The sequence below is a fragment of the Harpia harpyja genome, chromosome 2, assembly GCF_026419915.1.
Source record: "Harpia harpyja isolate bHarHar1 chromosome 2, bHarHar1 primary haplotype, whole genome shotgun sequence".
Lineage (NCBI taxonomy): Eukaryota > Metazoa > Chordata > Aves > Accipitriformes > Accipitridae > Harpia > Harpia harpyja.
Window position 1 is genome coordinate 37,913,698 of NC_068941.1, and position 26,261 is coordinate 37,939,958.

At 37.1% G+C, this 26,261-nt stretch overlaps 1 protein-coding gene across 4 annotated transcripts in view; it reads right to left on the reverse strand.

Annotated features, from left to right (window-relative positions):
- CCSER1 (coiled-coil serine rich protein 1) overlaps positions 1-26,261 on the reverse strand; it is a 742,538-nt gene that overhangs the window by 101,747 nt on the left and 614,530 nt on the right. The gene's annotated exons all lie outside the window — the stretch shown is intronic.

The following is a 26,261-nucleotide window of genomic DNA, read 5'->3' on the forward strand; positions in this document are numbered from 1 at the left end:
CTTTCAGAAAGCCCAGTCCAGGCGTTATTTGGCCTTATGTGAATTTGGTTCCCCATAAAGTATTCTTCAGCTGAAACACCGCTTAGGAGGTTCCTGTTGTTTCTTTCTTGTTCTTCCTTCACCAATGTGCTTAGGCTCCCTCCCCTTGAAAAAGGCCACAGTGTAACTGGAGGGAAGGGATCTGCTGCAGTTTGGGGGTGTAGGGATGGGGCGGCAGCAAAGGGAGGGGACCTCTTTAAGCACTGTTGGCAACAAAGCAAGGGCAACATTAAGCAGTAGCAAGACAGTTCACAACTCCCATATTCAGCCTTTCAAGTGATGCACAGCCAGAAAAATAAAACCGCAGATAACCTCAGACTACAGTAAACCACCAATTTTAATCTGTCAATTATATATAGTCTTTTAATTACCGCTGTGACACTAAAATCAGATTTACAAATTTTCCAATACTTTGGTCCACTTAAGGAATAGACTCAGTTGCCAAGATGTAATCACTGCTGAAAGCCATTCATAGAACGAGATATAAAAACAATTACTCTATATGGAACTGGTCTTGTTATTTATTGTATCTTTTTGTTTTCTTTCTTTCTTTAAGGGTAAATAGCCAGATTACTGACCGTGGGAGGAGAAAGGGGTTGCATATTTAACTGCAATGCCCTCTTATGCATAGACAATGCTCAATATGAAAGAAGCTGAGGGACTGCATTTCTGGATTCACCACTAGAAATGCAGCTATAAGGACTGGGTTCCTATTATGTTGGGGTTTTTTTTGGTAGAATACAGGTTCATAAGAAATTAAAGATGTTAATATTACTTGGATAGCTGGTTCTTTGAATCTTTTGAATAATCTTCTCTCATTCTGACCATAAAGATTTCTTAGAGCAGAAAATACTAGCCTAAATATAATAAAAAATTGCTAGTACATGTGCAAAAAAATGAAAATTTGTTGAACTGGTACTCCTTTGTTTACCAATATTATCTGTATGTCCTCTGTTAATATCACATGTTACAGTATGTGTATACTATATACATTGTATATATTCTATATTTCATGTGTACACAGATCATGTTCATTTTCTGAACACTACCTAACCATGACAATTTGGAAATAAATGTAAAACTTAGGACATGGGTCCTTTAAGCTGACAAACAAACAAACAATAAATTCATTATAAACAATTACACAATTCTATTTACTAAGAACTGAGTTTGTACCTACCTTATGCATTTTTAATTTTCTTTTTTTTTTTTTTTAAGGAAACTATAATTTAAGTGCTATGTAGGGGTTTTGGTACATATATATTACTAGTGTAATTTGAAAAGCATAACAAATGAATAAAACTGAGAAACCAAATACAACTAAAGCAACCATGTAATGATGAAAAATAGCATTCATTTTTCCTGTCATTCAGCTGATTTATCTGAAAAATCATTAAGACTATTTTAAAATTAATTTAAATTACTTTCTAAATCAGCAATAATTATAGACTGAAATCCCACGTTTCAAAGCAAAATTGCTATATATTGTGCAGCCAGCCGATGGTTCAAAGCAGCGAAATGTTGGGATCACTGCAAGTTGATTCTTTTACGCTACCATTCTCCTTAGGGCACCATCACAGCTTTCAATTACCAAGAAAATACATCTAAAAATAAAACACAGAACTAAAACCTCCATTCATGCAAAAAGTTGTGTTCTGAAGTTGCATATAAATCAAAGTAGTAAAAGCCATTGTAATAACACACAAAGTTCAAGGCACCAGGATGAAACAGCTGTTGGATCTACTGATGCAGGCAGAAAAATTACCATGTTATCCCACCTCTTCCTAATATTTTCATTAAAACTGGGAAACTTGGGAGTAGTTTCAAATAGAGATTCTGCTAAAATTTTGATGGTAGGTCAGTAAAGCCATCATTCACTAACAGATGTTAAATGTCTTCTACTACTAATTGGATACCACTAAGGACTGAAGGAAAAACCCTAAACAAATGGTGTTTAACCAAGTTGCTTATAGCTGAAACTAAAAATTCTTTTCAAAAAGTCTGCTGAAGACTGATAACAGGGGCAATCCCGTATCATGAATAAAAATAATCCTAAATGCAAACCAACACCAGAACCAAGATTCAAATTCAGCAAGGTGCTGAGTGCAGTAGTCCCACTGAAGCCACACAAAGCTCTGTCACAGTTCACTTGGCTACCTGTACAGTTGGGCTTCATCCTGGACTGACGATGCAACCACAGGCAAATCCACCATCATTTAAATGCACATCACATTCCTAGGCTTTGATTTCCACCTTACATTTTATTACAATTTCAACAAAAAGATGAGACCGGAAAATAATTTAGAGAAGTGTCCATTAAGCCCCCTACTCCTTCCCATCCTTTGCATGGGGACCTATCTCATGTTCCCACAGGGATATATCAATACTCTAGAGGGGCTGGCACATCTTTTCATCTGCTGTTGAAATTCACTCATAGAGAAGTTGTGCCACTTAATCACTGGTTTTGGTAGACTGGAGGAAGACCTGGAAGGCATTTTTTCCTTTCCCCACAGTCCTACACAGTCTTGGGACAAACTGTTCTCACTGCTGATGTGGGCATAGTTAGCGGCTGTAAGATTTAAAAGGCAAATGCTGACATGAAAGGTACAAAACTCTAAGGAGGAAAAGAAAAGAAGAAAAAAAAAAAGCAAAGCAAAGGATCAGGGAAGAGCCACCCTGCAGCAGGATCAGCTGCTCCAGGGAGAAACTGAGGGCAACCTTTCGCCACCTGACTGGCCAAAAGGGACTAAAAACAGTATGAGACTGATTTCTCTGAGGTTTTTTTTTGTGTGTGACACCCTTTCAGCTCTATGAGTCAGCAATGCTCTGTGTTCCGTGCATCAAGTGGCAATTTCTTTCACTAATTTCTGCTGGGTAAACTCTGTTCTTCCACACGCGACACATACATTGATTGCCACCCGTTTGCCTATGAGTTAATTCGGAATCCTTGTTACTACTGCCCTATACTGTAAACTACTTTTCCCAGATGAAACTATAAAAAGCGGTTGTCTCAAAAAGATATGTCTTGTTTCCTGTTTGAAAGACAATTTGTTCTTTTCCTTATTTTTTCATGCAATTTCCTTCATGAATATCATCAGTAGTATGTTTCTTGGTATGTCTTAATTTGAACGGTTCACATTTGTCTTGGTTATGTCTCTTATTGGGGAAGAAAAATGTTTTTGTCTGGAAACATCCAATAACCACTTGGAAACTTTCCATAAGAATTGTTGCAAAATGAATGTTTATAAATACTTCCTTGACATAAATAGATTTCCTGACACTTTATAACAAACCTCCAAATTAAAGATATAGCCCTAAATAAATATCTAACATTTGGTAAAACAATTCATATTATCTCTCCAATGGAGCATGTATGGTAACTCTTTTGGCATGAAAGGGAATAGTTACAATTAATTATTCCTATGATGGTTAACCAGCATGCAAGTACTGGGCATTTAATCTTTTGTCAACAAATTTTATATGGCACTGTAAGAGAGAGATTTATGGGAAGACTGGGAAAGGATTCACATTAGCAAATTTTCATGGGGCTTAACTCCACATGTAGTGACAGCAGAGAAACAGGAGGTTGAGGCAAGGTATTTGTGAGTTTGGCCTCACTGAACATTTTGAATACCTGGGGAAAGTGACAGGACAAAATTTAACAGGGGCAGGCTCATGAGGATTTGTATTCAACCTTGAGACTGAGAATGAGACTTTTACATTTAATTCTCAAAGCCAGGGATCAAAGAGTCCGGCACAATAACTTCTCATACATATAATGCCCAAGTACTTTATTCCATGAGTAGACATACTGATTTTAATTAATCAATCCATTTATCTCCAGTCATTTTGCTGACTGGAAAAATCCTCCTTTCTAAACTCACAAAGGTCCTCCTTTAATTTTCATTTTTGCACAAAAGTAGCAGTACTTTGGGCATCAGAGATTCATGCACAAGATACCCTTTAGCTATGCACAGTCATGTCCTCAGCAGAACACAACAGCAATCCAACTGTCCTGTATCACAAGAGTTGGGTGCCAGGTACCTTCAGCAAATGGGAAGAGAAGGCAGCAAACATTGTCCTTTACACACTGTTTCAGCAAGCACCTGCATCTGGCTTCTTCTACAAGGCCCTGTTTGAAGCCACAGAGTCTGCGGACATCGTCGTGTTAAAACCATATCTGAAACTTAAAGTTTGCTTAGCTGCTTTATCAAGATAGCGATTCACATTATGCTGGAGTTGTTCTGGGCAAAGAACAAAATTACCTTCATTTCCTCTTGAAACCTCAAGGCTGCTACATAAATTCATTGGTAAACCACAACAGCTATTCAAGAGGATGAATTAGTTTTACACAGACTTTTATAGGGATTTCTTTTCATCAGAATTAACCCCTCCACCCACTTAACACTAGTACATACTTTCCTATTGAAATATTGTATTGCTTCTCACCATATAAAACCTAAACTCAACAGCAGCATAATTGCAAAATGGTATCTAATATTTCATCTTCCACCAACCCCAATATGTAGCACCATACCTATTACTGGTTCATCCAAAACTGTTACTGTTATAATTTCAAAGAAACAAAGAACTTATACCATCAAAAATAAGACTGAAAAAGAAAGGGCTAAGAAAATTGCTAGTAGGATTCCATATGGAGCCCAGTATACGCCAAGTCCTCCTTGCATTGCAAGGGATACTGAATACCATTTTTTTGCTAAAGCTCAGGATTTTGCAGTGTGGCTAGACCCTCATCTGTGTTAAATATAGCAAATTCTTTGAAACCACTTCAAAATTTTCAGAAATAAAAGCTTATGAAAATCATGAAAGGTGCAGTTAAGTACCCTGATTACCCTAAGCTAGAGTAGCATCAGTTAGGAGCTATTGCAGACTGCGACAGTTTATAACATGCTTGCAGCTTATACTAAGCTAGTCAGGGGAGAAAGAGAAAGCTGCAGGAGAATAGCCCTCTTCCAGCTTCCACACTGGTGTGGGCGTACCGCAGACCTACTTATGAGAAACATGAACTTTTTTAATGGACTCCAAAAGCCCATTAGAGCTTGTTGACCGTTATGAATTATGTGTAAATGTGTGAAAAGAAACGAACTCTATGCCATAGAAAAATGATCTCATGTAATGCAAATATATTTTAAAAAAAATAAAATAAATTGTGGTGGTGAGAAGAAGAACAATAATGGAAAAATATCAAAATGCCTCAATGATTATCATGGGTATAGAAGACTCCAGCACATCAGCCTGAACAAACGCATGAAATTCTGAGAGATTACTTCAGCTGAAGCAAGGGGTGTTTGCCATCTCAATACACTCAACACCTTGAAGAACCGGTCCTTGAGGGATTTTTGTTTGTTTGCCCCACAGAAAATTCCTAATTGGGAGTGAATGACAAATTGGGGACACAAGGGATCCTAATGGGTGAATCCTGTACATTTAACTTGTACAATGTGTCTAAACATTCAGCTTGCAGCAATTATTTCATCAGCTGTAGTACAAGATCTTGTTTTTTTACTGTGCTAATGAGTTGAGCGGATGTAAATAAAAAGATATTGCTCAGAAATAAAATGTGTCTCACATTTCTCTCCGAGGATACTGATCAGACAAAGAAAAAAAAAAAATCAATCTTTCTTTGAACATGTCACTTAATTTATGTAATTCCTTCTGGAAAGCTTTTCCCTTCCCAGCTTTATTCATACTTGCTATAGCATAAAATCCTAGTTATGATTTTTAAGTTATGAAAATTTGTCAGGATTTTTTAATATTGGTCATCGATCTTGCACTAATCATATGTAATAAGGATGGGTTTAGACCACTTATAGTTCTACATTCTTTATTAAAAAAAAGAACAATAATATCAGAAAGAAAAACAAGAGAGCCTTATTGGCAAAACATGGAAGTGTCATGCATATATATTTTAAATAATTCCAAAATTGTTATGATATTTCAATTTACATGTGTACACCCATGTCCTCTATGGAGGAGGTCAGAACATGACAATTAGTTAAATCTGTCAAACTGCACAGTTTCATGTACAACAGCATGCCCTGTTATTAGCTCAGTTATTTTACTGACCTAGAAGGCCATATTGGGCACGTTTGCTTTTTTACTGATACACATACACACACAGACTCTTAGAATTTATCTTCCAAGTCTGGGCTTGAGAAAAAGCAATCTGAGTTTGCAAAGTCTTTTGAAGGCTAACTAGGATTTCCTTACAAGAAAATAATCAATGTCGCTGACTAATAGGTAGCATAGATTTGCAAAAATGCACATGTAAACACTTTGAAAGGTATTCAGGTTTTTACTTCTAGATTTCCTACTGAAAAACATCCAAGAATTATGGCAATATGTACACTGTGATTTGTACCATCTTGCTAATTCTTCTGTTCAGCCTCATGGCTAAGCAGAAGAGTTTTCAACACAAAAGTTTCAGAAATTGGCAGTGTCCAAGAGTTTGAACTACATGTCACTTCCATCCTTGATGATGCTGTCAGTTTTATGAGCTGTGGCATACACAGAATATATTGCACACTTTGAGCGTCCTCATCAGTGTTATTTTAAAACCATGACAGATGTACAGCTCCAGCAGGATCTCACATTACAGAATCTACAGCAACTGTGCCATACAGCTGATCCCGTTGTTCAAGGAGGCACAATATCACCCAGGAAAACCAAATGCCCAAGCCCATACAATTCCTCCACCTATTAAGTTGCTACTGAATTCCAGCTCAGTTTCTACAGTTCATTCTGCAACTTGTAAGGTCTTCATGAGACTGACACAATTACTGGAGATGCTTTTCGTTTACCAAGTGCTCATCTGTAACAAGAAGAACAAAAGCATACAGAATAACACTGTTCCTAACACAGAAGATTGGTCACTTGACCAGGTATAGTATGACCAATTTGCTGAATAGGTCTGAAGAGCTCTGAATTTCACCACCTTCAGAGCAACTTGCAAACACGCTTCTTTCTTCAAGCCCGTCCATGATAAAGTCAACAAAAAATGACAGTGAGTGGGGATCCACTCTACATATTTCCAATGAAAATTTGATGTAATCAAGTGCCAAGGGTGATGAATGCATAAAAGATGAACTGCTATAATTGAGAGAACATTATGGTAGAATCTTTAGTTAGTGTCTCTCCCATACTTTTTCTTTTTTTTTTTTACTCACATACCTTCTTTAAAACAAGATTTTAATATATCTAATTATACATCAAACAATAATCTATCTCCTGGTGAGAAAAATGAAATTGTGCATCTATATCAAGCAAAAACTCATATGAGAAGCAATCTAACCTTCTGAAATGACAGTCCTGTCATGACAATTTGATGAGAAGGAATAATTATTTTTTGAGCATTTTTCCAGTTTTTCTAACCCAAGCAGACTTTCTCTCTTGAGCTGGCTTTTCACTTGTAGGGAAAAATATCAACTGTATTTGCAGCGTTAGGAGGCAATTTTTTAATTATCTTTCCTTTTTTCTGTTTTATTTTTCTTTTTTCTCCTCCCCTATTGCTTGTTGTATCATGTATCAGATAGCGCCAGGGATATCTGTTCACGATATGAAACTCCACTTGTGTGAGCACAAAGTTTTGAATTTCCTATGGAGACAACAGGACTGGATAGGTATTTAAAGTTATTGTAGATAGAAGGATAAAATATGCTTCTCCTCACTTTCCTCTTTCATGAGAGGGACAAATATCCGTCATCCCACCTGAGAGCCAACACAGCTGTGAGCATTGCTGACCTATCACAAGTATCAGTGTTTAAGGAGAAAATCCAAAGAAAATAGCTGAGGTTGTAGCTTCTTTTCTTAGAAAGGGTATGGATTCCAGAGTATTTGGCTCGGGAGCCCACAGCCATAAACACCATTTTAACACTGCTGCAAAGCTGTTACTCTAAGAAGGTAGCAAATTAGACCAAGAATAACTTTGGTAAGAAAGCTGGTTTAAAGCTACATTAGCATGTAATACAGACCCTAAAGACAGACACCTGAAGAAGGAAATTTCCACCACCAGCAAAACAATCGAATGTGCATTGTAACTGTCAGAGACAAAACAATCGTGCTAATCGACCTCATATCACCTAGAGTCACAAAATGGCCAAATACTACAAGCCTAAAAGCTTAGTCACATTTCAAGGCTTTTGTTAGGGTTTTCAATGGTGAACTTTTATGAAATGAAGCCCCAGAAGCTGTTACTGACTCCAAGTTTTACTTCCTGTTTCCCTAAAACTCCAAAATGATACAAAATTCAGATTTACTCAAAACTGGAGAGGGGTTCAAAACACAGAGTTCAAAGCCTAGTAGGAACACCTTCAAATGACAAAGGGTGGAGGGACAGGACTAGATTTGGGTTTGGCTCTGATGTACGTATGGAGATATGATAAGGTTGAAAAACTCATATGTTAAATTTCCCCAAATTTGAGAAGCCTTCAGATATTCTTTAAAGTTTTGTCTTTTAGCCAGAATTGCCTAAGGGACATCCAGAAAGCTTCATTCAAAGTCCTGGCACCATCTGCCATGACCTGAAATAGAGCCAAGGTATGACATTGTATAATTTCAGGTGTATGTGGCCTGTCTTCATTGGAAACTGGGTCATTGGTGTGCCTTTCAACTTTGCTGAACTACATTTCAGGCTAGCTTTGTGTACTTCAGGGTTTCTTTGGGAATGATTTGTCCAGCTCTGTTTAGAAACATCACCAGTTAATTGGATGCTCTCCCTCCTTCAACAGCAACCCTCAGCCAGCCAGATGTGCCATTTTATATTATCTTCCACTGAGTAACAAACACAAGCAGATTTAATGGACCCAAGAATTTGCTCGATCGATTCCCAGACGGAGCTAGGGCAGTAAGATGGCAGTAAAGTGGCAAAGCCATGCCCTGGCTCTCCAAAGAGGAGATGGTTAAATGGCAGCATTTATTGATTCAAGGAATTTCAACAGCATAAAGTTATTCACATTTCAAAAGGAGAAAATATTTTCAAACTAAATTACAGGGCAAACAGAAAGAAGGGGTTTGCTGCACTTTAAAGACAGAATTGGAAATGTAAATCATAGGAAGAAACTGCAGAAGAAATTATTTTCAAACTTATTTTTTTCCCCAATACTATGTTAAAACAAAAGTTAGAGAAATAATAAGTAGTGCAACCCTTGCTAATATCTTCTCTAACAAATACCCAGGGAATACTCAGCAGCTTATAAAGTTTCTGTAGCTTATAGGTTAGTTTGAAAAGAGTACTTTCCTGATGCTCTATCATTTGTAACTACAGTAACCAACTTTTCATTCAGATGCTGCTTTGGTAAACAAGTAAGTGGCTGACACACCATGACAGCTGACTAAGATTGTGTATTATACGGTATTCAAAATTCTTTTCCCAGGCTATCAATCCAAGCATAATGGTATGTTTTAAAAACATGTACACATGGACAATTCCTCTGATAACAATAGTATCCCAAATGTTTATGCAGCTCTTTAGCTCTTTCTGACAAGAATGGCTGGCTAGACACAAGCACAGAGAGAGAATTTCTCTGTGATAAAACTATCGTTAAAGATGTATTGAGTCAAAAAATAGCTTAAATGTGGGTTTGAAAGCTTAGAAAACATTTAGCTCAGCAAAAAGGGCTACATATTATCAGGTCATAATTCATTCTACAAAATGTTTAATTTTGTTAAAAGATAAATTTCAAAAGATTTTATAAAAAACAACTGGTAAATCTTACTTTCATAATTACAATAACATATTAAAAGAAAAAATATAACAATAATGATATTTTTAGCCTATTGGACCACTTGGGGTTTTTTTAATCTGTTTTGCTAGCTTGCTTCTGAGAATTTTTTTGTACAGCAATAATAAGAGAATCAAGGTTACAGGAAATCTTTATATTACTTGCTTTTAAATTACACTGTATACATTTATTTTATTCCTGCCATAATTTCATAGTCCTTTATGAGATAGGACTGAAAATTAACATTAAGTTTCTTGAGTTTTAAAACAAGTTGAGATGAATCTATTTGGTTTTTGTTAACTAAAAAGCAATTCATATACATATTTAGAATGAATAGACTTTGTTTACAATGTATTACACATTACAGGAAAATATTCTGATGTTTGGATAATTCAGTCCTCCATATTAGTAAACTTACTTCAGCAATGTAATTAAAATGCTAAATTAGAAGTCTAAAATATCATAAAAAATATAATCTATGTAGTCCTACTTATAAATGTATCCTTTCTGTTTTAAAGTTATTATTTTTAAATATAAAGCTAAAATGTAAATATTTATTGATACAGTCTGTAGAGTAGCTCCTGGTTATCCTTGTTGGTACTATTATCTGTTTCAGTCGGCGAACCTTTCAAACCTTGTAATGAGAAACTGAATCTAAATCCTTTGAGATAAACCGATAAACTCCCATGGAAATAAATAAGCTTTGAGTCCAGCAGAAATTTTCAGTTTTTCAAAAACTGTCAGAAACACTTAACATGTTTAAAGCCATTTCTCCTCCTCTTTTTTGGTCTCAAAATAGGAAAACTCTTTTCTCTCTGACTTAAGGGAAAAATAAACACCATCAAGAAGAAACACATCCAAGATTAGGTATTTTCATGTTTGTGATTGCCTTCTAGCCTCAACAAAGCTATCCAAATAAAGCTAAAGGCTTGACACTTTGTTTTCACTGTGAAAACATTGTTCAGTTTGTTTTATTTAGCACCAGCAAAGACACAATTTGAATACACCATTTTCTCTGTTAGGGAAAAAGTTTCAATACCAACTGTGGAATAATTACTGGAGGTGACTTAGAAATGAAACCTTTATTAAAGGTACAGTATTGTTCACACATTAAGGAAAGGTATAACATTGAAGAAGCTTTCAGGGTGGAATGCAACTGGTATGCGAGTAATCCATTCCACAGTGGTTCCCTAGACAAGATTGCCTGCAAAATGGCACGGAGGGTGGAGCAGAGTGAAGACTCCATGGCGAGGTTCTGTGAATCACTGCAGAGATGGGAACTTCATGGTACTATGGTACTGATAAGCTGCCTATTTGCCACACTGGGCCAATAGTCCATCATATTTTGACAAAATGCTGTCCTTTGTGTGAACTTTGCTCATTATAATATCATTATAATACCAAGACACACCTCCATCCCAAAAGTTACCCACCTCCAAGGTGCAACCACCCCTCCACAGAGCATGCGTTCTGAATTTTTTCTAGTATATACCTTTAAAAGCAAAGTGAGAGAACTTTATACCAATCAAAGTAAAAGTATGTATGACTAGAGTCACTCAAGCTCCACCTAAAAGGAAAAAAAGGATAAAAAGACCCCAAAAGAGGGAGACTATTGAGGGAAGATACCATTATAGACAAGTTGGGAGGACATTGCTGACTTCTGGGATCAGCCGACGGGCTGAATCTCTCTTCCTCCCACCATAGGGACGCCTATTGGGTAAGATTCAAACCCTTGGTTATACAAAGTGCTTCCCTGGGAAACTTAGAATTCTTTAGAGCTCTTTTCTTTCATAATTTTATGTGCTTGTAGTCAACTGTATTATCATTTGCACATGCTTTGCAGACAGTGTATTCATCACCAACAATCCATAAGAACTTGTATTTCAGTTGCTTTATTAAACTGTACTATTCGTTAAGCTAGCCATAAGTTTCTCATTGGGTGCCGCTAAACTCTCTAAGACTGGCCGTGTGAGTCCATGGAGCCCAACTAAGCTGGAAGTGCAGTGCACGATTAGTACATCTGTAATCGTGAGAGTTCAGTAAGTTGAACACGACCGGACTAATAGTGCCAAATTGGATATCACTCGGAATCTAAACCTAGCTGCCCCCAGCCCCTCTGATATCTGAAGATAAGCTGGAATGGAAGGGGGTTTATGTTCTGCCAAATTACTGAACTCTTTCACGCGACACCTACCACCTACCAAAACCTAATATACAAGGAAGCCAGAACTGCAGCATCAAGTCTATAATCTCTGACACTAATACATCACATACAGTTTTAAAGGCCTCTAGAAGACATAAAACCTCATAAAAAAGCATGTTCAGTAAAATTTTCATATCATGTATGATCAATAAAATCTGTTGACAGTTTTAACTTCTGAAGTATTTTAAATAACTAATACAGCACTGCTTCTCCCAAATGAGCAGTACACACTTCTCCAGCATGAGCTAACCATGACACTCCTTTCAATAGGAATAACCCATTTTACTGGAGTAAGGGGGGGAGGAAACAGGCGACACTACGACTATTCAGTAAATACATGTGACTCAGCAGAAACAGGCTTTCTGTTTGGAAAAAAACACAAACACACACACAATGCCCCAAAACAACAACAACAAAACCTTGAACAGACAAGTAGTCCAGTGGGTTGGAGCATAAAATTAAGAAAAAGACAAGACATGGAAGAACGTATTATGCAGAGGAAGGGGGGAAAATAGCAGAGGCAGGACCAGATGGTGTCTGCCTAAGGATCCTAAAGGACCTCAGGGATGAAATAGCTGAATTACTATGTGCAGCATATAATATCATGCTTAAAACACCCTTGGTATCTAAGGACTGAACAAAGATAAATGTGGTTTCAATGGGGAAAAAATTGTGACAGATCTGGGGACCCACAGATGTTGATGTCTGTACTAGGGAAATGATTAGAAATAGCGGAAAGTCTAGAATTGGTGTACATCAGAATAAATGTTTTCTGCTTGAGAGGAGACGGCTAGCTGACAGTTTGCTGATGGTAACATGTTATTCAGGATATGGAGGGCAAAGGCTGACTTAAGAATTGCAGAACACTACAAGGCTGAGTGGATGGGCATGAAGTGGCCAGAGTGAGATCATCTCTGGATTATGATCTGTGGTTCTATGGAACTTCAGTTCAACGCTCAGCAGTGCTCAAGAAAACAAAAAAATACACTGGAAATTTTAAGAAATGGAGACAATCCAAAGAAGGGTAACATGGACTATCAAAATATGGAAAAGTTTCCTGTGTGAGAAACAAGCGAATAAACAAGGGCACTTCATCCTGGAAAAGAAATTATGATAGGACATGGAAAAAGTTGCTAGGAATGAACTATCCACTTAGGATAATCAAATGAACAAACAAAAGGAGATAGTTCTTCATGCAGCACATTACAAGTCACAAATATGCCCTGCACAATCAGTGGGAAGCCTTGAAGCCACTCAGACAAATAGCTGGTAGGCAAGGGACTGAAGAAAACTGATCTTGTAACGTGTTTAACCCAACTCAGTGATAACATAAGCCAGATCAAGGGAGTCTGAAGGCTACAGCAAGTAGGAGAAAATGTGACATGAGGATTGACAATTTATGGATGATGTGATGAAACCTCTGACTAGAAGGCTATTTTTGCATAGCCTTTAGGTGCCTGTAAAGAGTGATGGATACGTGTATGGAAGCAAAGAGGAAAAAAAAAAGAAAAAGAAAAAGAAGAAAGAAAGGTCATGACTTCATAACACCAAGGAACAGCACCAGGATCAAAGAAAATACAAGGTCACTAATTCCCTCATGAAGATACTTAAAATCTGATCAAATATCAACTATAGCTATGCTCATTGGCAATAGATACAAAGTTAATTTAATGCAATCTGTAGTTGTTAATTAAGTCATACCTTCAGCAACTGGTCATGCACAGAGTCCCTTTGTGCTGTGAAGCATCCTGGCAAGCCATAATACTTATCTGTCCTCACTGTAGGGATTACTTTGCACACTGCCTTTGAAATGAACAGGATCGATATGGAAAAAATATTCCATTGAGGGTTACAACACAGTTGGAAGCATACATGAATTGGAGCTGAAAATACCTGGGCTGTGGGAAAGTATAGGGGAAGGCACTATCATAGAGCCTTACCACTATTGGAGATAACACAGGGCAAGCTGACATTCATATGCTCTTATTTAGAAAAATCACTGCAGAAAGCAGCCCAGAATTGGAGAAAAGAGGTCCTCAGATCCCTTTTAACAATCAGGTCGAGTTGTATTCAGGGGGCTAAGCTGAGGAATACTCACTGCTAAGTGAATCCATAACTTCAAATACCATCAGGCTCTCGCACCAACACTGTAAACAGGATTCTTGATACGATCAATTTTCTGTGTGTGTATTTTAGCCACAGAATTGAAAGCTTTTTTATGTAGCCTGAGTGAACTCTTCATTCAGTTCTATTCTTCAATATAATTAGGTTCTACTGTTGGGTGCATATGTGAAAATACTCTGCCCTTTCCCTATACACGACTAAGCATAGACACACAAATGACATAGCTGCTTTTAGTGCAGCTAGTTGCTCCTGTGAAAGAATTCAAGTTTCTCTTGTACTTTCTTTCGGACTTAGAAGAGCTGGATTTTAATCAAGAGACAAGAATGTCAAACAATTACTTTTCCAAATAAAAAAATTAGATTAATTTCCCATTAAACAATTGATTCATAAAGTTGTGACTAATGAATAAATATCTCCATTTTCCAAGATAAAACTAATGCATCATTTTAGCATCCCCAGTATTCTATGCTATTAATATTTAATTGTGATTTCAGCTTGTTTTTCTTCTCTAGGATTGAAAGAGAAACAGAATAGTGCCAAGTACTAAGGCTGTGCAGGCACATCATTCCTAGCAAAGAAAAAGTAATAGAGGAAGAAAGATCTGTGAATTGGCTCATGTATTAGCCATATGGAATGCTGCCAATGCAAGTAAGCAATGTTCAGTACAAAAAATGGGTGAGACCATGAGTCTGATTCAAGATATCACACTACAAGGCTGTGCCACATACTTCAATCTCTGCTTTTCTGTGGAATGCTAACAACTCTGAAAGCAACCTTGACCAACAAAATATTTCTGTCTTGGTCTTTTATCTGTCTCATAAAGTTGATGATGAAAAAAGACTCCCCTGTTTTCATTGGCCTCATAATTAAAAAGGTGGCAGAAAAAGCAGAACAGAGGATTAGCTGAGTAAAAGGATAGACTATCTAAAGCATCATTAACTTCTGTGGGCTGGTTTTGGTGCTTCATTGCTATAACACATCTTTGCATTTTAGCAGCATAATCCAACCCAAGAAATGTCAGAGTTAATGTGGTAGTGCATCCCAGTAAGCTCAAACATACTTGGGATACAGTTTTTCCCTTATAAAACAAACACTGTCTTCCAAAAGTAGAGTAAACCAAAAGCAGTAGTAGTTCATGTACGCATCCTTATAGCCTTGCTTCACTTTTTTCAAATGCTATATTGTCTAGGCTCCCTCTGGTTTAATACAAACCACTAAGAAACACAGAAATAATTACTCCTAGGACCTAAGAAAATATCCAGACAGGACCACCATGCGCCAGTCAATAGCTTGGTGGATAAGTTTTTCACTTTCCTCTCCAAGACACAGAAAATTAGCATATATAAAACATTTGTGAGTAAAGGCATTGCTTCACTATACCATGACCTACAGAACATCTGAAAAATCTTCTGCTCCGAAATGATTATGCCTCGTAATACTGTAAAGGAGCTGGCAGAAATGAAAGAAGCAATCAGGTGGATAATGGGGACTTAAGGAGTACTAGATCATTCAAGCAACTGGAGCATCAGTAAAATAAAATCAGATATCAGCACATCAAGCTGCTGTGAATATCTTCACAGTAAGAGCAATGACCCACCACGACAACTGGTAGGTAACCTTTTGGTGTGTCTCTGAAAGCTGTCCTAAACACTCTACAGTGGCGGTTTCCATTTTAAACCATGCATTGATCTTTTTGTTGTTGCTGCTTTTTTCACCAAAACTCACTGATATATATTGCTGCCTCTCCTATTTAAACATTGCAAAAATGAACCATACAAACAAAATATTATTTATGTATATGGAGCTTCTTATTAGCTGCCAAATGCTTATAGAGGCCAAATTCCATCAGCAAAACAGAGGGGAACTTCTGGAATCAAACCTAAATGCTAACCATGCTTGAACAGGGTTTCTTTTAAGCGTCTTTAAGTATTAAGTCTTTAACTATATTTTTTTAAGCATTATCCATTGCTAGTAAAAACAAGGATGGAAATATTGAAACCTGAAATAATTGTCAGATTTTACAAGTTGTATGAAGAGAAGCCTCAGAAGAGTAAGCTTCAGGAATTATTTTCTCTCCCTGTTTCTGCACCTCACTTATATGATAGGCTCTCAGAACTGTAATTACTGACATTTTCCTACCCTCAAGCCTATTTGAAATACCAGATTGCTCTGTGGCACCAGAGAGAAGAAAGAATAAAAATGCCCACTTCTACATTTAAGAGAGCTATACCAGATTGTCCTGGTTTCAGCTGGGATAGTTAATTGTCTTCCTAGTAGCTGGTACAGTGCTGTTTTGAGGTCAGTATGAGAAGAATGTTGATAACACGCTGATGTTTTCAGTTGTTGCTAAGTAATGTTTAGACTAAGTCAAGGATTTTTCAGCTTCTCATGCCCAGCCAGCAAGAAGGCTGGAGGGGCACAAGAAGTTGGGAGGGGGCACAAGCCAGGGCAGCTGACCCAAACTGGCCAACGGGGTATTCCATACCATGTGATGTCATGTCCAGTATATAAACTGGGGGGAGTGGGGGCGGGGAATGGCCACTCAGGGGACTAGCTGGGTGTCGGTTGGCGGGTGGTGAGCAATTGCACTGCGCATCATTTGTACATTCCAATCCTTTCATTATTGCTGTTGTCATTTTATTAGTGTTATCATTATTAGTTTCTTCTTTTGTGTTCTATTAAACTGTTCTTATCTCAACCCATGAGTTTTACTTCTTTTCCCGATTTTCTCCCCCATCCCACTGGGTGGGGAGGGATTGAGTGAGCGGCTGCGTGGTGCTTAGTTGCTGGCTGGGGTTAAACCACGACACAGATATAGGTTATCTTTTTTGCTGACCTGTAATGAAGAAGCCATACACTGATAATATGTGTGGGAACAGCATGAATATGACTATGATCAGCTCCCCTTCTCTGTCCTGTGGTTACCCTAGGGTTTTTTTAAAAATGATAGGGGAAAATTAAGACCTCCATTGAACAGATATACTTACAAAACACACTCCATTGCGTGGCTGAGATAATACAACTGTATCAGACTTTTCAGCAGTGGGTTTGTTTGAATTCGGTCAATGTAGTATACAGCATAGTGGTGTCTACTTTATGTTCTCCCACCGCATTGTTCAAGACAGGTATATACTCTCAAAAACATAGAAGGAATTGCAGTATGATAACATTAAGAAAGATCAATTATAAGTTCAATTATCTGTAATTTATAGCGCAAACATTTGCTAACTACAGCGAGGAACTAACTGGTGTGATCTACCTCTAAGAGAGGTGCAATGTGCTGGGAGTTAATGTGTACACCTGCTCATGCCTGAGCACGTGCCTGAGCACATGCCTGCATGGCGCTGCATCCACACAAGCAGGGAAAGAAAATGTTAGTCTGGAAATTTGATATAGTGGGTGCAACTTAGATATTTTCAGTTGATAGTAGGGAGCCTACAATTATTTGCACAAAAGCAGGAATAAAAAAAACAAAATTAGTGTGATAAAACTACAGGGATCCACATAACAAAAGGTCATTAAATCCCTCACAGAAAGTAGTCAAGCCATGAAGAAATATATCTGTACAGAATGCTTTCACAGTCCTGACTTTTGTCTACCAGAATATATTATATCTCCATAATCCTCTTTTAAGGCTATGTAAGCAAAATGTTATCTTTGTGGGCTTTTTTCACCCTGATATGGAAGGATTATTTATATTTCAAGCTGCAAAACTCATTACAGTAGCTACTTCTATGTAATCAGATAAGTTTTATAGTAATTGATTACCATAACTAATTAGTATTTTCGATATTTTGTAAGAAATTTATTACACCCATCCTGAAAATAATGGATTTTAACAGAACAAAGAAATGCTGTCACCGAAAATTATTGGTTTGCAAATATAATCATTATTTTATCACATTACTTTCTGCATTTATGATGAAGCCATTATATGGTTTTGCAATCAAATCCTTACATAAAAGTTCTCAACTTCCAGGCTTCAAAAAGCCATGTTGTTAGTATTTCTGCAAGCCTTCAGAGCACCTGTACGTCAACCAGCAGCCACAGCTGGACTCTGAAGTATTTGTTAGATTTGGTACTTAAACTCCAACAAATGTGATTTTGTATGTGAACTTGTCTGCATAGCTTGTGCTACTGTTTCATGGCTTAAATATTCAGTTTGAAAAAGTGAAATATATACTCTACATTAGAGAATATTCATATTCAGAATTTGATTGGAGTGCTGGCAATGTCTTTTTTTTAATGGAAAGATACTGTCAGTACACTAAGGTTTGGTACTTCCAAGCCCATGCTCTTATCTTAAACAAATAAATGAATAAAGGAATGGATTTATAGAGAGTTGCTTCCATGGAAAGTATCAGGACCAAAAATAATGAAACTATTCCTAGGGACTAATTAATCACAGAACAAATAACAGAAGACAAAATCTCTCAACCACACTGCTACGAGGAACAAACCCACTGTATTCAGAAGTGATTTTTATTCTAGTCTTAAAAATACCAGGTGATTCCAAACACATTGCTCCACGTATGGAGAGGGCAAAAAAAAAAAAAAAGCAAGACCAAGTTCATGTGGTCAATGCTTACTTAGGTTTTTGGTGCCCTTAGTGTTTGATGACTATGAAGTAAAAGAAATGGTAGTGTTCCTAATCTCCCCAGAGGAAGCAGGGAGGGCAGCAGCTCCACCCTGAAACCTCCTCATGTCAGGAGACACAAGCACTGGCTCCGTTACCATCTCAGAGAGCACTGTGTGTTGTGGGGACCAGAAACTAGCTCACGCGCCTCTCCTGGCATCAGGTAGTCGGTCAGCTTAACTTCCTGGCCTTTCCTCTGTCTTGACTGTGTCTCAGGACTGACTTCAGCAAAAGAAAACTTCTGTGTTTCCTTGTGCTAGCTCTAAGAAACCTGGTTTTAGCTCCCTCCAATTACTGTGAAAATCCAAGAGGCTTCTAATTATTATAAAAATATTGGAGTATTATCTTTCTTTTGTTTGATAAGGTACAACACTTTAATTTAAAAGACATAAGAAGTTTTTTGTTTGTTTCTCATCGTTCATTATACTACAGTATCTCATCCCCAAATCTTTTGTTTCATTTTGTAGTGAAATGTTTTTATCCCTTAACATTACCACCACCTATAGTAAATTTGTTAAAATGTAATGAAAAGCTTCATCCAAAAGGCTACAACATTCTGTAAGTTAGATAATACAAAATTATCATTGCTTTATAATTGTAGAGGGCTGGACTCCCACTCCTTCGTTAGTCAGACACAGTCCTCCATGTTCATGAAGATAGCAGCCTCAAAGGGAAACAGCTCACCCCTGGGCTCCGACTATGCCATTTAGCCCTACTTTCTTCTTCTTTCATGCTCTTGGTATTCCACAGGCAATGTCTGGCACTGTGCATATTATTAAGGTGCCTATTACCATGACTTAACACTTTAATATACGATTGAACAAGTTGGTGAGCTGTATTATTTCTGGACGTGGGAAACTGCTCAGAGCTGATTCAGCCACTGGTTCCCACAGCACCTTATACCTACCCCCCCCGCGCCCCCCCCCGCAAAGTGTGGTTTGCTTTATTCACCAGGTGCAATCAAATTATGAGGTTATACCCTGTCTAGGAATAACTTTCTCCTAGAATTCTAGTCTGTAAGATAACAAATTTTTATAAATGGAAAACCATGGAACAAAGGAAACAAATATTAGGGATGCTTTATACACACACACTGTGTCTACATATGAAGCTGCAGAACTGCATCCTACAGCACAGCAGGAGCACGGCACGCAAGATACAGCTATTAATTTACCTATCTATGCTATGGATGGACTAATTAGATTAATACTGAGGGTAAAGGAATATCCTAAACTCTGCAGGATTAACAACTTGCTGGAGATACTTAATCCTTCACAGGAATTGCTCTGTGAAAGCAGACAAGTATAAATCATGTTACCATGATCAGTCTAGAACATAACATCCGTTTCCAATTAAGAAGCACTTTGCTGCATTCACTGTCCAAGAAATCAGCACTGACAAAAGCTACTACAAAAAGGGAATAGAAGTATCCATATTTAACCCCTGGCTAACATTTGGTGGTGGTGAAAAATATATTAAGCTTCAGATGCCATTTACATTTTTGCCACCCTACACCATAATTTTAAAAGTGCAAATTATGTAGCTTTATATCGAGTTTATCGACAATTAATATCGAGTACTTCTGGCCCTGGAAGTGCTACCTTCACCTGCCTAAAGCGCACCTATAGGGAAACAGGATTACAAACATTTTTCTAAGAACCACCTGAATAACACACAGGAATTTACTGTAATACACTGTTAGGGACTGTACACCCTGGATGCCACGTACTACACTACCCTAGCACCTATACCAAAAGTCATTAAACAGTTACACCTAGCACCAAAAGAAATCCTCCCAGAACCATGTTTTCTATAATTCAAGCAGTTCACTATCCTGACTAAGCTCACCATCAAAACCATCTTCTGAGAGAACCAACATGCCTCAAGAAAAGCTACATCATGAGTGTTGCCTGTGTGTAAAGCAGGATGTACATAATTTGTTGACCCTTTTCCTCAATTACTGGAGTAAATACTTCCCAGACATTCCTCTTTCCCTTTCTCCTAGGAGAACCTCAACTATACATAATAACACACAATTATAACATAATTATCTCCTTCCTGCCTCCATAGTGAGTGAAGCATATATTATTTTCTTGTCTCTTTCCCTTAGACACTAAACATCGTATTGCACCTTTTTGCTCCTAACATCTCTGCCTCAGAAGTACCAGTTACTGTTCCACTCACATAAATGGATGAATGTCTAAATAAACTCATAGCAGTTGCTTTTAATTTGAAATTTGCTGGGTCTGTGGAGCCCTTCATAGACTTAGAACACTGTTGTTGAATATGATACCACCTATGACACAGTACCTTGATTCAAACAGGGAATAAATGCCACTCTCCATTTCCCTTCAAAAACTAATATTAAATAAAGGTGTAATTTTAATGCTCGGGTTGATATTTAAAAGGGCAAGCTCCCCTGAGAGATCATCTTTCTGCTTTTCAGCATTAAAATCAGTAGTGCCAGCAATCCCTATTGCTTTCCACAGATGAAGAACACAGCAGTTTATCAAATAAGTTCACTCCAGGATCAAATGACTGGCATTGACTTTGAAGCCTTTGAGCACTTAAGCAATGCAGTGCTGAATATCACCTAATGACTGTATTATATCAGAACCCACAATTTTCTTGTATTAAAGTTCATATATCACATGTAACGACGTTCCTCAGACATTTAGGTTTTCTAAATATAAAACACAGTTATTTCTTAGAAGGCAGCATTAAAAAAACCAATAAATTACACTACTTCAAACACCTTTTTTTTATCCTATATTATTCTTGTATTTATAGCTTTTGTGAGAAAGACTGCAAACAAGTTCCCTTTAAATAAGTGGATTATTGCAGGATCACCTCCTGAGAGACACTACCTTGCTTGTGCTTCACTCAAAGCAAATGCTATGAGAGGTTTGGTTAGTTATTATAATTAAATGGAATTTAAAACATTATGGATTCAGCATAGCAGAATAGCCTAGATATTTTATAGTCTGTCATAGGACTTGAACTTATGCTTTGAGGAGTTTCTGGTTTAAACCACAAATAAATAAAATAAAAATAAAATAAAAACCCCGAAGCAAACGGAAGACAATAGCTGACTGGCCAAAGTAATACTGTGTTTGTGCGGTCTGTTATGTTTGAATAAATGTGTATCTATTCAATTTCTTGGGTTTTGCAGGGAGTAGGGCAAAAATAGTGCACACCTAAAACTGTGAATACTGGTGTTTTAAGAACCTGAAAGAGGAAGATACATGGAAGTTAGGAGATGATGCAGCAGATGAACTATCTGTGATTTTGTTCTATTTGCCTTACACTCAGACATACTAAAATGACTTATGGTAGGAAGCAAGTGTTTTGTAGTAGCTCTTTGTTTGGTACAAAAATAGTAAAACTAAGAGAATTTCCAGCCTGCAACCGTTAGAATTAATCAGATGACTTGCAGTCAGTCAGCAAATAGTTAATGCTGGCCTCAGTGAGCCAGAATAGATCTGTACACAGGAGATAACACCCATCCAAATAAGTTCCAACAGTAGTAGTTGAGCATAAATAATTACTTAAGGTTTTGATATTTGCCTGGTGACTCAGTTTCAGAATACAGCCCTCACAGCAATGCCCAGTTCCTCAATAGTAACAGCAGCAACAAAAGTACTGAAAGAGGTTAAATTTATAGGTGAATGTATATTTCTAAAATATGTTAAAGGTTCAAATCCAATCCAATCTTTAGTTAGTGCAAAGATGATGCACTCTATTTAAGGTATAATAAAGGAATCCATTAATTTTTCTGTATATTACCATTCTGCCTTCTTTAACACTGTGTACAATGGAAAGCTTGTCTTGGAATGAGACACAGCAAGAAGGAAAAAACTTCTATGAGAATACAAAGTACTCTGGCTTGAAAGTTACTACATTTTACCAAGAAAACTCTAAAAACACTGAGTGAGTCCTCAGGTAAATTATTTAAACTTCACTGACAACCAGAAATATTTCTTCAACCAAAGGCTTAAGTCCACTTTACAAAATTAGTTTATTTGTAATGCTCAGTGTAAGATTTCATCTCATACAATGTGGCATGACCACTGCTTACACACACACTATATGTGGGCTAAGTGTTATCTCGACAGATCTGCACCACAGATATGAAAGATGGTCTTTCATCTTTTTTCTCCCTTTTCATCCTGTTAAAAGACCACAGGTTAATGTATGCTTAATGGCATCCAATTATATCAAATGATTTATAAGGGAGTGGGAAAGTACCAAAATTATTTCTCATGTCGACAGACTTCCAAGAAAAGTCATACAAACATAGTCTCACTTTTTGGCCTGACTTGGGCTGGGCACAACCTAGTAACGTAGTTTGAAGATGTTAAGCCTCATCTATAATTATATTTAAATTATTTTATTTAAAATGTGTTACTGTTCATACTTCAAAGAAAGTATTTACAGCCCTACTTTGTGTAAGATTTGGTGTAGCTCTCCCGCTAAATCAGAAGGACAAGAATACTTGTCTCTCTCCTTCAACTTAGTCATTCAGTGATCAGGGTAGAGAATAGTGCTTGCCCCATTCTGTCATTACATAAACCATGAATTAATAGCAATGTTATAAATCATAATTTAAAATCATAAGCTTATTCCAATTTACAAAAAGATAACAATGTCTAATCACGCTACCTATTATGAACCACAGTTGGTCTTAAGCAGGTACGTGACTTTAAACCTATGAAACGTATATTTATAAATGTCAAGCATCTCAAAATTACTCCCACAGATGCAAACCACCAAGGAAAAATTATAACTGACAAATAAAAAAAATTTAAAACCCTGGTAAATCTAAAATCATTAATGCCAGTGGACCAAATGCTAAAATCATCGATATCAGTGGACCAGCATTTCAGTGTCCAGGAAAAGCAACAAACTAAGCACTTAAATTTTCTCATTGAGAAAATTATAGTTTATATTTCTATTCACTTAAATTTACAATGAACTTACAAAATTCAAAGCAAAATTAAGATCTCTGAGGCTACCTGATAAAAAAAGATAAGGAGAACTTAAGCTAAGTCTGAAAAAAGCTGTTAATGTTTGCCTGAAGCACAAAGAACCATTTAATACTTTTGATGTCAGGATCTCAAGGTGAAACCAGCATGCAAAATTTTGTAATGTGAATCACCCCGAAGCCTTTGCAAAACATGTGTTGGAAATAGGATTGCAACAAATCTGTCTGGTTTTACAGATTTGCATTCATACCATTGATTTCAGTTGGGAATGTAAAACCGCATGATGTATTTTATGTTTTCCTTCAGAGGTCTGATTGCGCACTATTCTGTTTACCTACGAGGACTTGCATTGTTTTCTGAGCGATGGCTGGTGATCGAGGAGGAAAAAAGCCTGTGATAAGGAGAAATAATCCAATATTTGCCCAAGCGTGAGGAGGTCCCCTTTTTAAACCTGGCCTAAAAATATCTTAAGTGGAAGATTGCACTCTAAAATTACAGATACGTTTCCTGGTATGATGAAAAATGGGGTTGCCACCATTCACATGAAAAAAATAGTTCTCTCAGGAATTTTTCTTGGGACAATAAGAGGTGATCCTGAAGCCTGTCTTTATGCTTGCAAGATCTCCATCTCCGTGTGTAGCTTTAAGGTTGACTGTATAAGCTTTAGATAAACATCTTAAGCTACTTTAGCAGGACTCAAATTTACATAACTCTTGGTAAATGTAGTGAGGCAGTTAGCTGACTGCAGCATGACGTTAAACAAGGAAATCTTTTTTTTTTTTTTTTTTTTTTTTCTGCAGGAAAAGGGTCAGATACCCTGCTTTATAACCTCACCAGCTGCCTCCATGGGGCAGAGGATTTGACCTTGTAAGACAAGCCAGCTGTGGAGCCAAAAGCACGGCCATGCAGATCTGGACTGATGGGAATGAAAAGTGGCTTTTTGACTCTTACCTTCCCTTTCACCTTAACTGAAAGGGCATAGCTTAAACTATGTTCAGTTTAGATAAGAAGTATAATGTAATGCTAAAAGAGCCTGAATCAGTTGTTTTGTCCAGAGTCCTGCAAGAAGGGTAACATCATGGCAACACAGTTTCACCTCTCATTTTAGTCTTTGAAATGTAAAATGGTAATTCCATTTCTAGTAAAGGATAAGCTGGTCAAGACTTACTGGCTTGTTTCTGGTAACAAGTGATGCAGCATTGATACTGACTGCTCTTTTCTGATATAACTCACTCTTCTGAAAGAATCACCATTGAAGCCATAGAAGTTCTTATGGTAATGACAAGAAGAGTAAACAGATATTAACTTCCCTTGTGGCTTTTCTCATTGTTTTAATTAATCATGTATCTTCCCAATGCTTACTAAAATAATTCGGCCAGCTTACTAAAATCATTTGACCTATGAGAAAATGCAAACAATAACAAGAACATGGAAAGTTATTTCTTTCAGAAAATGTATTTACACATCCACACTTCTTCAAACTGCAGAAACCGATGTTAAATTCTGTCAATCTGATTTTTTAATTTTTATTTTCACTACCGATTCTGAATGGTTAGCACATAATGTGCTATATCTTCAAATACATTAATGTCAAATTGTACCAGAAAGAGAGTAAGAACAGCAATTATGTGTCATTTTGAAAGCACTTGGTAAGGCTAGTAGGGTGACAGAGGGGAAGTAAATGGTCAAACTACCCAGAGAATATTTTGCATTCTAATTTTTTCCTTCCTTCCTTTTCATCTTATGAGGTCACTGGCCCAATATTTCTTCATTTTCTGCTCATACTGAACTACTTGAAAATCAGCTTCAACTAAGTTTTAAGGGGTATTTTTTTCCAGATTTCTCTAATTCTATTTCAAGTGAATATATTATCACAAAATAGATGTTTTACTCCAAACAAAACTATTTTGAGGGCTCGCATAAACATGTATTATGAATCTAAATGAAAAGGCCTGGTACCACATTAAGAAATACCATAAGCAATAGTCAGCCTTTTCAAGTTATTTTAACTGCTATGATAATAGTGCTCCATGTATTCAGAAAGCCTTATTAGAGTAAAATTACTCATTGCATCGTTTCTAAATGCAACGTATATTTTCATTGATATTTATTTTGTAATAAGCTACACATTTATGTTATAATTAAAAAATGAATGCTATTGAAATATGTGTTCTGATACAGCAGATACACTTTTTAGACATGCTGAACATGCCTGGGGATTTCACAGGGCTGCAGAAGAAACAAGAAGCCCCACCACAGCTCATATAGGCACTGTACAGCCCAGCTGCTCAAAGGGTAGCTGGACAACAGTCAGTAGGTGACCAACAGATACTAATGCTATCATGGACTGTCGACTATCACAGTAACACAAGCACAACCCTGTTAGCTATATAAACAATTTAAGCCACTTGAAATTACTCATGGAGGGCAGGGAAACCAACCCAAAACCAACTATTGGATCATTTTAAGAACTGATTTCTACTTGCACTTGGTTTCATGAACATACTCTGCACAGTTAGGCCTCACAATTCATA